The sequence below is a fragment of the Pezoporus wallicus genome, unplaced genomic scaffold (genome assembly GCF_028554395.1).
Source record: "Pezoporus wallicus isolate ANWC-B61680 ecotype Strahan unplaced genomic scaffold, APGP_CSIRO_Pwel_v1 contig_2, whole genome shotgun sequence".
NCBI lineage: Eukaryota > Metazoa > Chordata > Aves > Psittaciformes > Psittacidae > Pezoporus > Pezoporus wallicus.
Genome location: NW_026639478.1, coordinates 44,259 through 57,419, shown reverse-complemented (window position 1 = coordinate 57,419; position 13,161 = coordinate 44,259).

Below are 13,161 nucleotides of genomic sequence, written 5' to 3'. Positions count from 1 at the left end.
GGAATAAGAGAGCCAGGAACCTAGTAGTGTTTCTAGAAAGTCAGTGTTACTTCTATCAGTATAAATGATTATATGTTTTCCAAAGACATATTATCTTAATGAACTGTACATTTCCCATCTGCAAATATTCCTAATGCGGCTTCCTTGTTTCTTTTTTAATTAATCAAGGGACAGAGGCTTGTTCCTCTTTCAGAGTTGTGATAATGAAAAGCTATCAGAAACAATGATATTTTCACAATTTGAGTTGGTACCCAGAAAGAAAATGAATGCTTTTTCCAACCTAACTGTTTAATGGTTTTCTCAGCTGAAAGAGGAATTATTAGCATGTACATAAAATTCTAGTTCTATTAAGAAGTATTACTTTAGTTGTGAATAAACCTTGGAAGAGAGCATGTTTTGAGCCTTTTGTCACATATGAATGGCTCTGGATATTACCAATATTTCTTCAGGATGAGTTCCACACTGAAAACCAGGTTTAATCAACAGTACATGCTTTTGTATCAGTCTGCAAATGTTTGATTCACTTGAAAAACTAATGAAATATGGAATAAAGGAATCTCCTTTACAACACGTAAAGGTTGGTCATCTTCCCCAAAAGGGAACTATTCTTAGAAACTTTGACAGATGGCCAATATCCAGCCTGCATATCTCATAGAAGACAAAAAAAAAACAAACCCCAAGAAACAAAAAGCCAAGCAGATTTAGTATTCCATTATTAAGCCTCAAAAGTAAACACGCACTGTGGCAATGCAGTCTACATGTGCTTAGACAAATACAATTAAAAGCAGCTTCTAAAAACTCTGAAAAACACTTTTCCAGGTGAGCCAAGGATTAAACTTCAAATTGGAAAGGAACTCCAAGGCAGATTTGCTTAACCTTATAAAACGAACTTCACTTGCTCCTAAAAAACTGGAAGGCCTCTTCAAGTGAAAAGCCATATATGTTCTGGTATTTTACCAAATTTTTGCTACTAAAACATTCGAGGTAAATGAGGGGACCTTAACTACACTGGTACCTGCTGGAACGTACCAGGGTAGTTAAGCAAGGAACAAGCAACTCAGGCAGTTTCTGGAGCGCATTTATGACAAACTCCTGACACAGGCGAATGATGAGACAGCGAGGTCTCTCCTGCACCTTATATTTACAGACAAGGAAGAAGTGGTCAGAGATGTGAAGATCAGGGACAGCTTTGGCTGCAGTGATCATGAGATGGTGGAGTTCAGGATGCTGAGGAGGGAAAAAAATGAAAAAGCAGGATCACAATCCTGGACTGTAGGAAAGGAGACTTTGGCCTGTTCAGGGATCTGCTTGGAAGAATGCCAATGGGTGACCATTCTGGAGGGAAGAGGGGTCCAGAAGAGCTCACTGATTTTCAAGGGTCACCTTCTCCAAGGTTCAAGAATGGGACTAGATAGATGGATAGTGAGGCAGATTGAAAACATGAAATATTGGACTCAAAGGGCTGTCATCTGCTGATCTGCACAAAGTCCAGCTGGATGCCACTCACCAGCAGTGTACCCTACAGGTTGGTAGTGGGTCCAGTGCTATTTAGCATCTTCATTACTGTCCAAGGTTATGAGACAGAGTGCACCCTCAGCATGTTTGTAGTCGATATAAAACTGATAGGAATGGGTGATAGGTCCAGTAAAGTCTGCTGTCATTCCATGGGACCTTAATGGGCCAACAAAAATGTTAGGAAATGCAACAAAGTGAAATGCAAAGTCCTGCACCTATCAGTACACACTGTGGGCTGGCTGACTAGAAAGCAGCTTTGCAAAAAAGGACCTGAAGGTCCTGGTTGAAAAGTGGAAAATGAGCCAGCAAGTCACCCTTGCAGGAAAGGTGGCCAGCAGCACCCTGCTGCAATAGGAAGAGCATCTCCAGCAGGATAATGAAGAGGATTATTGATGAGAACAAATCTGGAGTGCTGTGTAAGACAGGCACGGAGATACTGGAGTGAGCCTAGCACAGGGCCATGAAGATGATTAAGGGTTTGAGTGTCTCAAATAAAAAGAGAGGCTGGGAGAACAGCAACCGGTTTTGCCTGGAGAAGAAAAGCCTGGAGTTAAGGGGCTTGTGTTACCAATGTATATAAATATGACAGAAGGTGGTAAAGAAGAGCCAAACTTATCAGTGATGCCCAGTGACAGGACAAGAGGAAATGGGCACAAATCAAAATTCAGTTTAAACACAAGAAAGATCTTTCTACTGTAAGGGTGCTAGAACACTAGAGCAGCTTGCCCAGGACAGCTGTAGTCTTGATCCTTAGAAATACCCAAAACCTGACTGGAGGCAACCTGCTCCAGATGACCCTGCTTCGAGCAGGGTGGTTGAACCAGACAATCTCCAGAGGCCCCTTCAAACATCAGCTATTCTGACTCCAAAGCTGTCTCTTCTGTGATCAGGCTGCTGCTCCTGCCAACCAGGCACATTCAGAGCAGTAGCTCAAGACAGTCAGCAACAGATTCATGTCCAGGCTGTTAGCTGAGACAGGCAGAATCTACACAGCTGACAGCCTGCCAGCACAGTACAGAAAGTATGAGAGGAAAGAGCTTTGCAAGACAGAACCTTCTGAAGTAGGGCTTTAGTCTCTAGTTCCAGGTTATTTGCTTTATTTGTTATTGGTACCCTTGTGTACATCACTTGGTTCTGAAGATTTTAAAATGCCTACAAGTGAGAATATTTTGATTTTCCATGGCTGGCATAGTATCGTTCACTCCACGCCATGGAAGGCCAGGCCAAGACAAGGCAATAGAAACACGTTAATTAGAAAGAAGGAAGCATGTTACTATATAACAAGCCCAACACGTCTACCGCTTTAAATAATGTGTCTATATACTACAGAACACTTATTATTTCCTTAAATTAAATATAAATTCCTCAATGTCCCTGGGGGGAAGGAATTACAAAAAAAATAAATAATACCGTGAGATATAACTAAGCCTTCCAGTCTTGCATTCTTCTTTTCCAATCTCAATTTTACAGACAAAGGAAGAAACTTGTGGAGTTTTTTCACAGATCCAGCCCCAGCTTTCTTTATGAAACTGAAAAATACATCGAGAATAAAAAGAAATACATTGCTAATAGCAAAAAAAAAAAAAAAAGTAAAAGGAGGAGTGTGGTTTCATCCCTTTCCTTCCTTTAGCCTTGTCTCTAGCTGCAGAAGCATTTGGTCACACAGAAAAGACAGTGATCCTATTCTTCCACAACATCGTCAGCAACTAACAGGACAGAAAAACAGTGGAAAACTTCTATAATCCTCTTTATCTATTGGACAAATCAATGCTCCCAAACGTCTCTGGAGCACTGAATCCCTCCTAGAATCTTATGGACCATCCATGTGGGACTTGTCACATGCTGGGGAGTCATCCATCATGTGAGGTCACACAGCAAGGGAAAAGCACTGCAGCAGAAGACACTGATGGTAGGCTACATCTACTTCATAGCACTCGTTAGTTTTTAAACACTGTATTTCCACACAGTTCTGCAGATAAGCTCCAGAAAACTTCTCATGGACTTAAAGGATATACAGAACAAGTACGTAACATCCCCAGATAAGCAGATAAACTAGATTATAAGTTTATTCCCTTATTTGCATAAGTAACCTAAGATGTGATTGAGTTCTGTACCTTGTCCATACTGTGAGGCTTTTCTAGAGACACAGAAAGGTGTATATTTATTACCACCTTCATATCCACCATGTTTCAAATACCTCCTAAATTAAAACAAATGCTCTGGGTTTTTTTCCAGCAAAAGCAACACGTAGTCACATTTAATGGATGAAACAACATTCTTGTAAATGGCTTAGATTCATAGTAGCTGAACTTCAAAAAAGTAATCACTTATAACTGGAGACAGTCATCCAGCACAGAAGATCTGGAGCCGAGGAGCTGTTCATTACAGTCAAACAGCCTCTTGGGAGGAGAGTCCTTTTGATGAAACATATCCAAGAATGCCAGCTATGGGTGACACCACATATAGACTTTTATTTACCTCAGTCAAGTTTAAACACCACCCAGTTTCTATCCACTACATTTCATAAGCAATATCATACAGTGGACCTGTAAATGAACTGTATAGAATGCCAAGCAATGATAGTGAGAACCAGGACTCATACCTGAGCTTCATTCCAAATTTTGCCAGACACCTGCATCAGCAATTAACTTACCTATGCATAATTTTCTTTGGAAATACAGGCTGGACTGCGAGATGTCTTCATCATTCAGCCATTCCTCCCAGTGAGAGTGGAGGAGGCCTTTTATTTTTCTGGGGCTAGTCAAATGTAAGCAGTCCGGTCCATAACAGAAACGACAAAAAGAATATCTCACAGAGGTATTCAAAATCATAATATATAGTGAAGTATCTTGAATACTATGGATGTAAGCCATTGCAGCAATCCAAACATATAATGATAATTATCCTTACATAATAAGAATATCCGTCTAGTCTGATACAATCCCTACATTATTTTCAGTTGCTGATGACTTTCCTAAATTAATGCTTCAATTCTGATGTGTTGAAACCCCATAATTATTTCCATAGCTCCAGCATAACTGACAGAATGGGTGCTTTCTAATGCTTGTTAATAAGCAAGAAAGAATGTAAGGGTGTAAAATAGTGCAGCTGTACTACTGAAATCAGAACACTACAGAGTTGAATATTTCCTATAATTTCAATCACTAGGTAACCCTTCTGTCCCATCCTGATTGGCTTTAATTAAAGGACCTGTTCAGTTCCTAGACCTTTCAAGTAAAATTCTTATATGACATCTTGAGCACTCACCCAAAAGCCTAAGGGATTATATTATGCTGTATGAAGCATAATTTATGCCCAAAACTCAGATAACATTCTTACTTAGATGCAGCAGATCACTCAAAAAGTTTCTAAACAAGCAGAACTTCAGGGGCTTTGGAGATGACAACACAACCAAAGTTGAGTTTAGGGAGACCAGAGTTAATCAAAACTACCATCAGCTAGCCTCCTCCCTTTCTTAGGGTATTCCATCAGATGTCCTGACCCATCCCCCTTCCCATAGGTGTGAGTTGCTGCTGATATAACTGCTGTTACTCTCCTGCACTGGAGATGGCCATCCACATTATACTTCCCAAATAACTTCAGTAGATGATTGCTGTAAAGGGAGGAAGAGTTTCCCAAGACTCTCCTAGTTAGCCCAGCTCTGCCCAGAGCAGAGGTCCTACTCAGAACTTTTGTACTCAATGACATCTAGCTGGTCTACTCCTTGACCAGTCCATTACTGGTACATACAAGTCTGCCAGGCACCACGAGTAGCTGCAATACCCATTAGCCAATTTAGTGATCTACCAGCTCTGCCGTGGCAACATGCCCTGGCCACTCCTTTCTTTCTTCACAGACAGTCATTACTCAAAATGAACAAAATGAGTCCTGACAATAGGGAAAAGTTTCCAAATTCATGCCCGATCTATGGCTTACACCCCAGTACTACAGATTGTAAAGCAGCCCGGGCAGTCCTAAGCAAGTACAAATATTGATGTTACATTGTCTTTCATTTTAAAATTTAGCAATAGTTTACAAAGTGGGATGTCAGCTACCTCAAAGTTTACATGCACGTGAAACCTGGACCATATAATCAAATCATCTCACACTTCAGAAGATATCAATAGAGTTCTTACTCCCCAAAAATGTGGGATGCCCAGGAAATATCCTGGATTAATGTCTTGTTTAAGGCTTAAAGTCACTTGGTCAAGACCTGTATAAAATGATAGTCTTGGGGCCAGTTATTCTTTTCTGTTAGAAGGACTTCAATACTCAGAACTTCAAAAATCATGTATGGTCATTCTGATATAATTCAGAGGAGCCCCTCATTTGATCTAGGGGATCAAGCTCCTCTAAATGGGGAGCTGACAAAACTCTGGCTTAATGCTCGCTAGAGAGGCTCCAATTAATACTTGTGAGAGAGGATTTCTCCCCACAAATGCAGCTAGTGTCTGGTAGTTCTAACAACCAGGTTCTGGCAGGTTCATAAGCAAGAGATTCAAAGCTTGTGTGAAGTGGAGAGTAGCATAAGAGCCATGATATATGATATATATATGATAATCATATGATATATGATATAATTCAGTATGTTCTGGTACATTTGCAGCAAAGAAAAATATACTACTGTATATATTATATATATATATATACTACTGAGAGAACCAACTTTAGTGCTAGGCCAATTTTAATTGGATAATTAGTTTCCTTCATTGCATCTAAGTAGGAGTTAAAATGCAGTTTATAACACAAATACTATTTTCTCATCCTTCTTTTTGATAGGCTGGGAATAAGGAGTTTAAGCCAGACCTGAGAACAGCAGCCATACACCAACTGTCGTCTGGTCCCAGAAGGTTCTTGTTGTGGCAACATCTCAGCCATTTCTATTCATATCTTTGCACATCCACTCTCCTTTCCATCTGCACTGAACAGTTACCTGAAAGTGCTGGCAGAACTCAGAAATTACTGCAGATTGAACACGTAGCATACATTGAGAAAAGCCAGTTGCAAGCATCTTCTATGTGTGGCACAATTAGTCCTATAGCACAGCTCTTCTGGTGCTTTGCCAAGATGGAACTAAACCCTAAAAAGGAGTAAAACTTAAACCATGACCGAAGCTGACAGCAAAAACCTTGAAGGCCAAGCTACCTGTACTAGTGTTTTGACTCCAAGATAATCTCAACAGTTTTTAGCTGTAAATAGAGGTGCCACTAAAATTATATTTTTTTACATGTTATGACAATAGCCATGGTTCTTTCTTATAAGTGTAGCTTCCAGGTTTGGACAGTGCTTTACCGTGACTGTGTCTTTACAGAGATTCCTCTAGCAGAAATGCCAAATGAGTGTGAGTCCCTGTGGCTTGAATTTGAAGGCAAAGCTTCCTTTCTGGGATGTCTTTTGTCATACTGAAGCAAAACATTATTTTTTAAAAACATGAATGTTCTGTACCTGTAATACAAAATTATCTACATTGCCTGTAGTCCTGGAATAACTGACAATCCTATGGGTAGACATGTAGAAAACCCTTATATTTTAGTTATCCCTTGTGCTTCACAGTAAATCAGTATAATCTGCCTTTTATTAGGTTACTGGATGCTGTGGCAAGAAAAAAATAAACACATTTGGCTTCTAAGCGCTTTGAAATGAGTACTTTGAAGCCTCAGTAAGTGATAATCAAGAAAAATGGCACTAAGATCTTACAATAAATCTTCTCTATATATTTAAGTAGGATTACTTGTGAAGCCTCAGAAATTAAAATTATTATATATAGCCTTACTTAAGACTTGAGTTTAATAAAGCATATGATACTGGTTTATTTCTCTTTTGAAGTAAGGTAGATATAGCAATGCCAGTCAAATGAGCTCTCCTGTGAGTAGTAGAACTAATGAAAGATGGTTCCTTCATCCCATAAACCTGCTGGACACCACCATTTCTCATCATGCCACTCCAATCAGAGAGTACATGCAATGTGGATAGTCCAAAGTTAGACTTAGCCCACTACTGCCTATAAAAATATACAGTGTTTGCTTTCTGCCTACCCTTTCCTCCACATCAGGCTAATGTAAGTCTCTTTCTTCCACGCAGCCCCTAGTTTTTCACATGACTTGAAGAAACAACAGTAAGCTACAGCCCATACAGATAACTCAGATTTGGCTCAGTTTGACTAAGGAATTAAAAAAATATTAGCTAGAGGACGCAGAGGGACAGACAATGCCACAGCATAAGTCTCTCCCAAATATCTTGAAATCAAGTTAAAAAAAAACTTCTCTCAGTAGCCCATTCAACTAGAATTACTACCAGAGGTTTCAGTGTTATAAAAGTAATTCTCATTTTCACCATGGAGTGATTCCAGAATCTCTTGTTGGCTACTAAAGAATTAAAGAGTATTCAGAAAGCTCATAAGATCTCAATCCTCTTGGCAGATATAAGAATTTTGCTGTCAACTTCAAAGTCTTTTTCTTCCTGTAAAATCCCGTTATCCAGAAAGAACAGTATCATTTCTCTACAACATTTCTCCACCTCTGGCTACAAAAGTCATCTTTCTGAGTATCATTACTAGACTATGGAACGCAGTATTCTTGACTCAATATTTCCAAAATGTCAGTTAATGATTGTCAGGTGTTTTAACATTTCTGGAAGCATAAAATAAGTGGGGGAATGGGCATAAGAAGGCAATAAGACTGTGAATTCTAAGTAATGATGTCTAATTTAGTCACTTGACATTTAGAGAACCCTAAGTTTACAAGAAACAAAGATATTTTCTATAAACTCTTCTCTACCAGTATCATCTTTCCTATATAATCAAGTTTCTCAGGACCATCCAATGGTCTACATAAATCAATGAGCCAACCTGAGAGCAGACTGGGACTGCGCTGGTCATAGCAGCAGGAGCACTTGTTTTCCACACATACACCTTTGCAAGCATTGCCCATGGCTTTTCACACAACATGGGTGATGGTTTTTAATTCTTCTATCTGTCAAGTTACAGGTCATAGACAAATATCACCTGTACAGCAGCAGTTTCAGATCTATGAAAAAACTTGAAGGTTTCATATGAACAAAGTATATATATAAAAGCCAGCTGATCGAGGAGCTTAGTGCTAACAGTTAATTGCTTCAGGGTTTAACATCTCTCACTTAACAATAACATGTTTCATTTCCATTTTTTAGGACTGGCTCCAGAGCCAAAAGTTATGATAAATACCTATCAAAATTACTAACAAAAAAAAAGGCCACCTGTTACTTTCCAGACTATTGAAATATGTCAGGGGAAAGCTTCTATAAAATTTTTAGAGTAGTAGGTAAAAATAACAGTTAAAAGTTACCAAAGTGGAACTAACGCAATGCAGACATTCCCTTGGGAATACGTTAACACTTAGGAATTTATCTTGATTTTACATCCTGTGCCATGAGTGTCTTGCTTGTAAACTGGAAAATAAATATATTTCTGTCTTCAACATAAACCACAATTCTGAATCTTTCTTTACACAAATTACAATAGATTTTAACTTGTTCATAATTCCTTTTTAAGATCCATCTATAAGAAAGCAGAGGCTGCAAATTTTTGGGGATCAAATTGGATGTCACAGTAGTATCCTTCATATTAAATGCCAGAATATCAATATGCCAAGGGGTTACACAAATAAATATCTGCACCTGTTAAGAATGACAGGTCAAGATTTTCCCATTTTCCTGGCATATGTGGCTAACAGAAGGCTGAGAATGATATCCCAAAAACCAGTGAAAGCAACATTTCACCTGCATACATGAACTACCTGGACTTGGCAGGAGAAGATGTGATGCTCTCTATGCCAAAATGTCATCAAGCCACCTCAGCTAGGCACTCTTGTGGAGGCTCAGGAGCAAGGGAAAGAGTAACAATGGTCCATGATGCTTTCTGCCAAGCAAAATGGAAAGGTTAGGGCAATCACCAGTAATTATGGTAAGTGTTTTATTGGATATGATAGCATTTTCCTCTCCAAAGCAAACCAGAAAGGTTCATTCGCCTTGAAAACTTTTTAATAACAGCTGCTCACGATTGGTTTTAAATATGTCTGGCTAGACATTAAAGTTTATTGCATATATTACCTTAAACTAACCAATAACTCATAGACTCTGTTTGGTTTCATGGTTAGGACTATCCTGTTAAAACCGAACTCTTCTTGCATCTGAAACAGAGCTGGACTTGTGCAACAAAACAAAGCAGTACTTTTGCCATCTGATACTTTATCTCTGGCAAATTATTTTTCAGATTTTTTAGGAAGTTTATGTTGAAGCTGTTTATTTACTTGTGGAATTGCTACTCTGCTTCTGAGTTTTAGTGATGTGAAAAGAAGGCAACCCAGGGGATTTCTTCTCAGGTTATCATAGAATTCAATGGGAAAAAGAATATTACCTAACAACTTAATTTTTTCGGCAGATCTGGGACTCTCCTATGTGAAATACAACTTCAAGTATATTTATCCATGTGAAAATGCCAGTGAAATTTAATGTATGTTCCTCTCCCACTATGCTTAATCACTAGGAGCTGGCAGAAAGTATCAGCACTGAAATCCAGCTTCAACAAGTTTGGCTGGAGCCTCATGAAAATCTGAGATGATGATGGTAATAATGACAACAACAACAGAATCATCTACCACCACACTAATAACACCAAAACCATCACCTAGTTACTTCTATGTTGAAATGATGAATCTTTTTCAGCGAATAACCTTTTATGCTAGGTTCATTCTATCTGTAAGTTATAAGTAATTTATAATATTACCTGGTTCTTAAAATTGTTAAAGACATGCAAACTAGTCCTAAGGCGAAATAGGGATCTGAGATTTTAAATTCTATCTAACCAGACTAAAACCCCTGAGCTACTTATCATTGCTCCTTACCAAACACTTTTGAATGACTGTCTCAAAAACTCTGCTAGCTCTTATATGTCAATAATGCTAATGATTACAGATCTCCTACCAAGATCAATAGGAATGGTTATTTAAATTACATCTTGTTTGTTTTTTTTTCCTAGCTTGTGGCCTCAGTCAGGTAGTATCAACTTCTCATAAGCAATGCATTACTTGCTTACCTACCCATTACATTCACCTGTACTTCCAGGATGACAATGTTTTGGAATCTTTTTTCTTCATTTTGCAAGACAAAGACCAAAAAGTTATTTTAAAACGTCCTGGTTAGATAAAACTCAAGGTTGTATATAACTCTTTCACTCCCTTTGCATTCACTGTTTTTATACCCAGTATATCAGTGGCCTCAAGCAGAGCAACACACATCAATCAACCATTGTTTTTTTATTCCACAGCAGGCTGAATGACTTCAAGGATGCTGTAAAACCCAGTTATGTACACTAACATGAAACAGAAGTAAGCTGAAATGTAAAGCTCAAAAGATAAAGTCTTGCCTAGCCGCACTCTTAGCCTCTTTTGTAGGAATTATTTGGCCTGCTGTTCACCCCTTACCTGTTATTATTGAAACACTATAATTGCTATGTTCCTGTCAGAAATGACTAGTTATTTAATTTATAATTCCACTCTCAGCTTCATAAACTCACAATTAATCCCAGACGCAATCAGGTCAGTGTCAAACACCTTCCTGAATCATACAGTGAAATAATTACCAAATATTGCTTGATGTTATTGCAAAGACATTATTGGTTATTTGGGTTGGTTTCCATGCTGTGAGTGCCAAAACCAAAATGCATACTAAGAATACCAAGTGCAATCATGACAAAATTAAAATAATTTTGTGGCTAGCATCATTTGGTTACAGGATCAAAGCAAAAATATTACTGGATGCCAAAAGATCAAGTTCTTTTGTTGTAGCAGAACCATGAGTAATGAAAAACTGAATAAATGCATTACTGCAACTATTTAGTATGGCCAAAATCTATTTTGCTAAGAACAATTTGCAGAAATTCCCAGTGCTCACAAATACTTGTTAATGAAAACGTCACAAAACAGAGAAAGGGTCTTGTTTGTTTGTTTGTTTTTACAAGCCTCATTGAATACAAGTTTCCTCACTTTTCCTGGCATTCTTCTATGGCTGCAATCTGAAAGGAATAATCTTTATCAGAGACTTCCTTAAATTATCTTGCTTTAAATCGTAACAGAAACCACTTATGACAGTCTATAGTAGTTACAGGCTTTGTTTCTTTGTCCATTGAGAGAAAAGCTTATCATCTTAAAGCCAAACTTTTCACATCTGATAAAACATGGACTACTATACAATAATACACTGTGTGACAAAGGAAATCAGTACTACTTCAGGGAATCATGCTGTAACTGGAACCAAACCAGGCTTTATTTACAAATGTGTATGTTCTGCTACTATGGTGTCTACTTTTCTGCAAAAATACTAAAAAAAAGAAAAAAAAGCCAATTACACAATTTACATAGACAAGCACCTCGATCGCTTCACTGGCTGGTACTCACCTACTGCCTGGTTTTGCCCTTCCCTGCTCCTCTTGCAGCACAGTAATTTGGACATAGCTGTAGAGGCACTCAGGGAAGAGAAGCAAGAGGGCATGAAGCACTTAGCAGGCACTAGTTAATGGCAAGAGAGAGCAGTGCTGTAAAACTGACGTGTAAGCACATGCAAAGTCATGCACAGACCACGCATATAATAATTGCCACAGAATGGCAAAATGAGAAATGAAAGGTCTGGTGGGGGTAAAGAGAAAAACAAAATGTATCTTACGTCATAACATTGTCCTACTCGCTACAAATGTTCCTCTTGATAAGAAGAGGAAAGGTTTATTTTTAAAGTGGCAAGGATGCATTAAGCAGATTGACAGCATGGCATTACTTAAGTATATTAAGAAAGAAAGAACATAGAGAAAACAGTTACATGCTGCCAGTTCAACATGACAGCTATACACACACATCATATCAGAGAGATCTGCATAACATGCATGACACCAGTTGGCCTCACCTCAAGCCACCATTGCAGGCTCATGGCCAACAGAGATTAGCACTGGTTTTGTGGACAACCTCAGGATGACCTCTAAAATCAACATAATAAAGATTACAGAGTTTGTACAGTACATATGATAGAGTTTCAGTGTGTTATAGGTCACATAATCTTCCACTGCTTGGCCTACACAGAGTAGAAGATAGATACTGAAGCAATTAAACTTCACTCCATTAAATGAATTTGCAGAAGCCAATTCAACAATCTGAGGGTATTAGAATTATACATAAAAGCAATGAGAAGCAGCACAACTGCTTTCTTCTAATGAACTGACGGATTTCACTGCTTTCCTTCCATCTTTCCCTAAACTAACATTAGAAGAATAACTTTTAGGATCTAACACTCAAAGCTTGGGAAGTCCAGAATTAAGACTGCCCAAGCGAGAGCAATGTACATCATTCACACAGAGAACCATTTGCTGCTCCAAACACCAGGCTCTCCAGTGCTGGCAGTCTCCATGCTGACAGACATCATCCTAATTGTCAGCAAAAGCTTGTTATGTCATCTCACAAAACGTCCTTTGTCATTTATTTTCCTTGTCTGTAAAATAAGGATGCTACTGCTAAAGGACAAGGAAAAGAGTTTTGGAAGATTTTTTTTTTTGTCACTTTCCATTAAAAACTGCCAAAGTTATTAGGTAAAGAATTTATAACTAAATAAAAAGCAGAAATTTTGCTG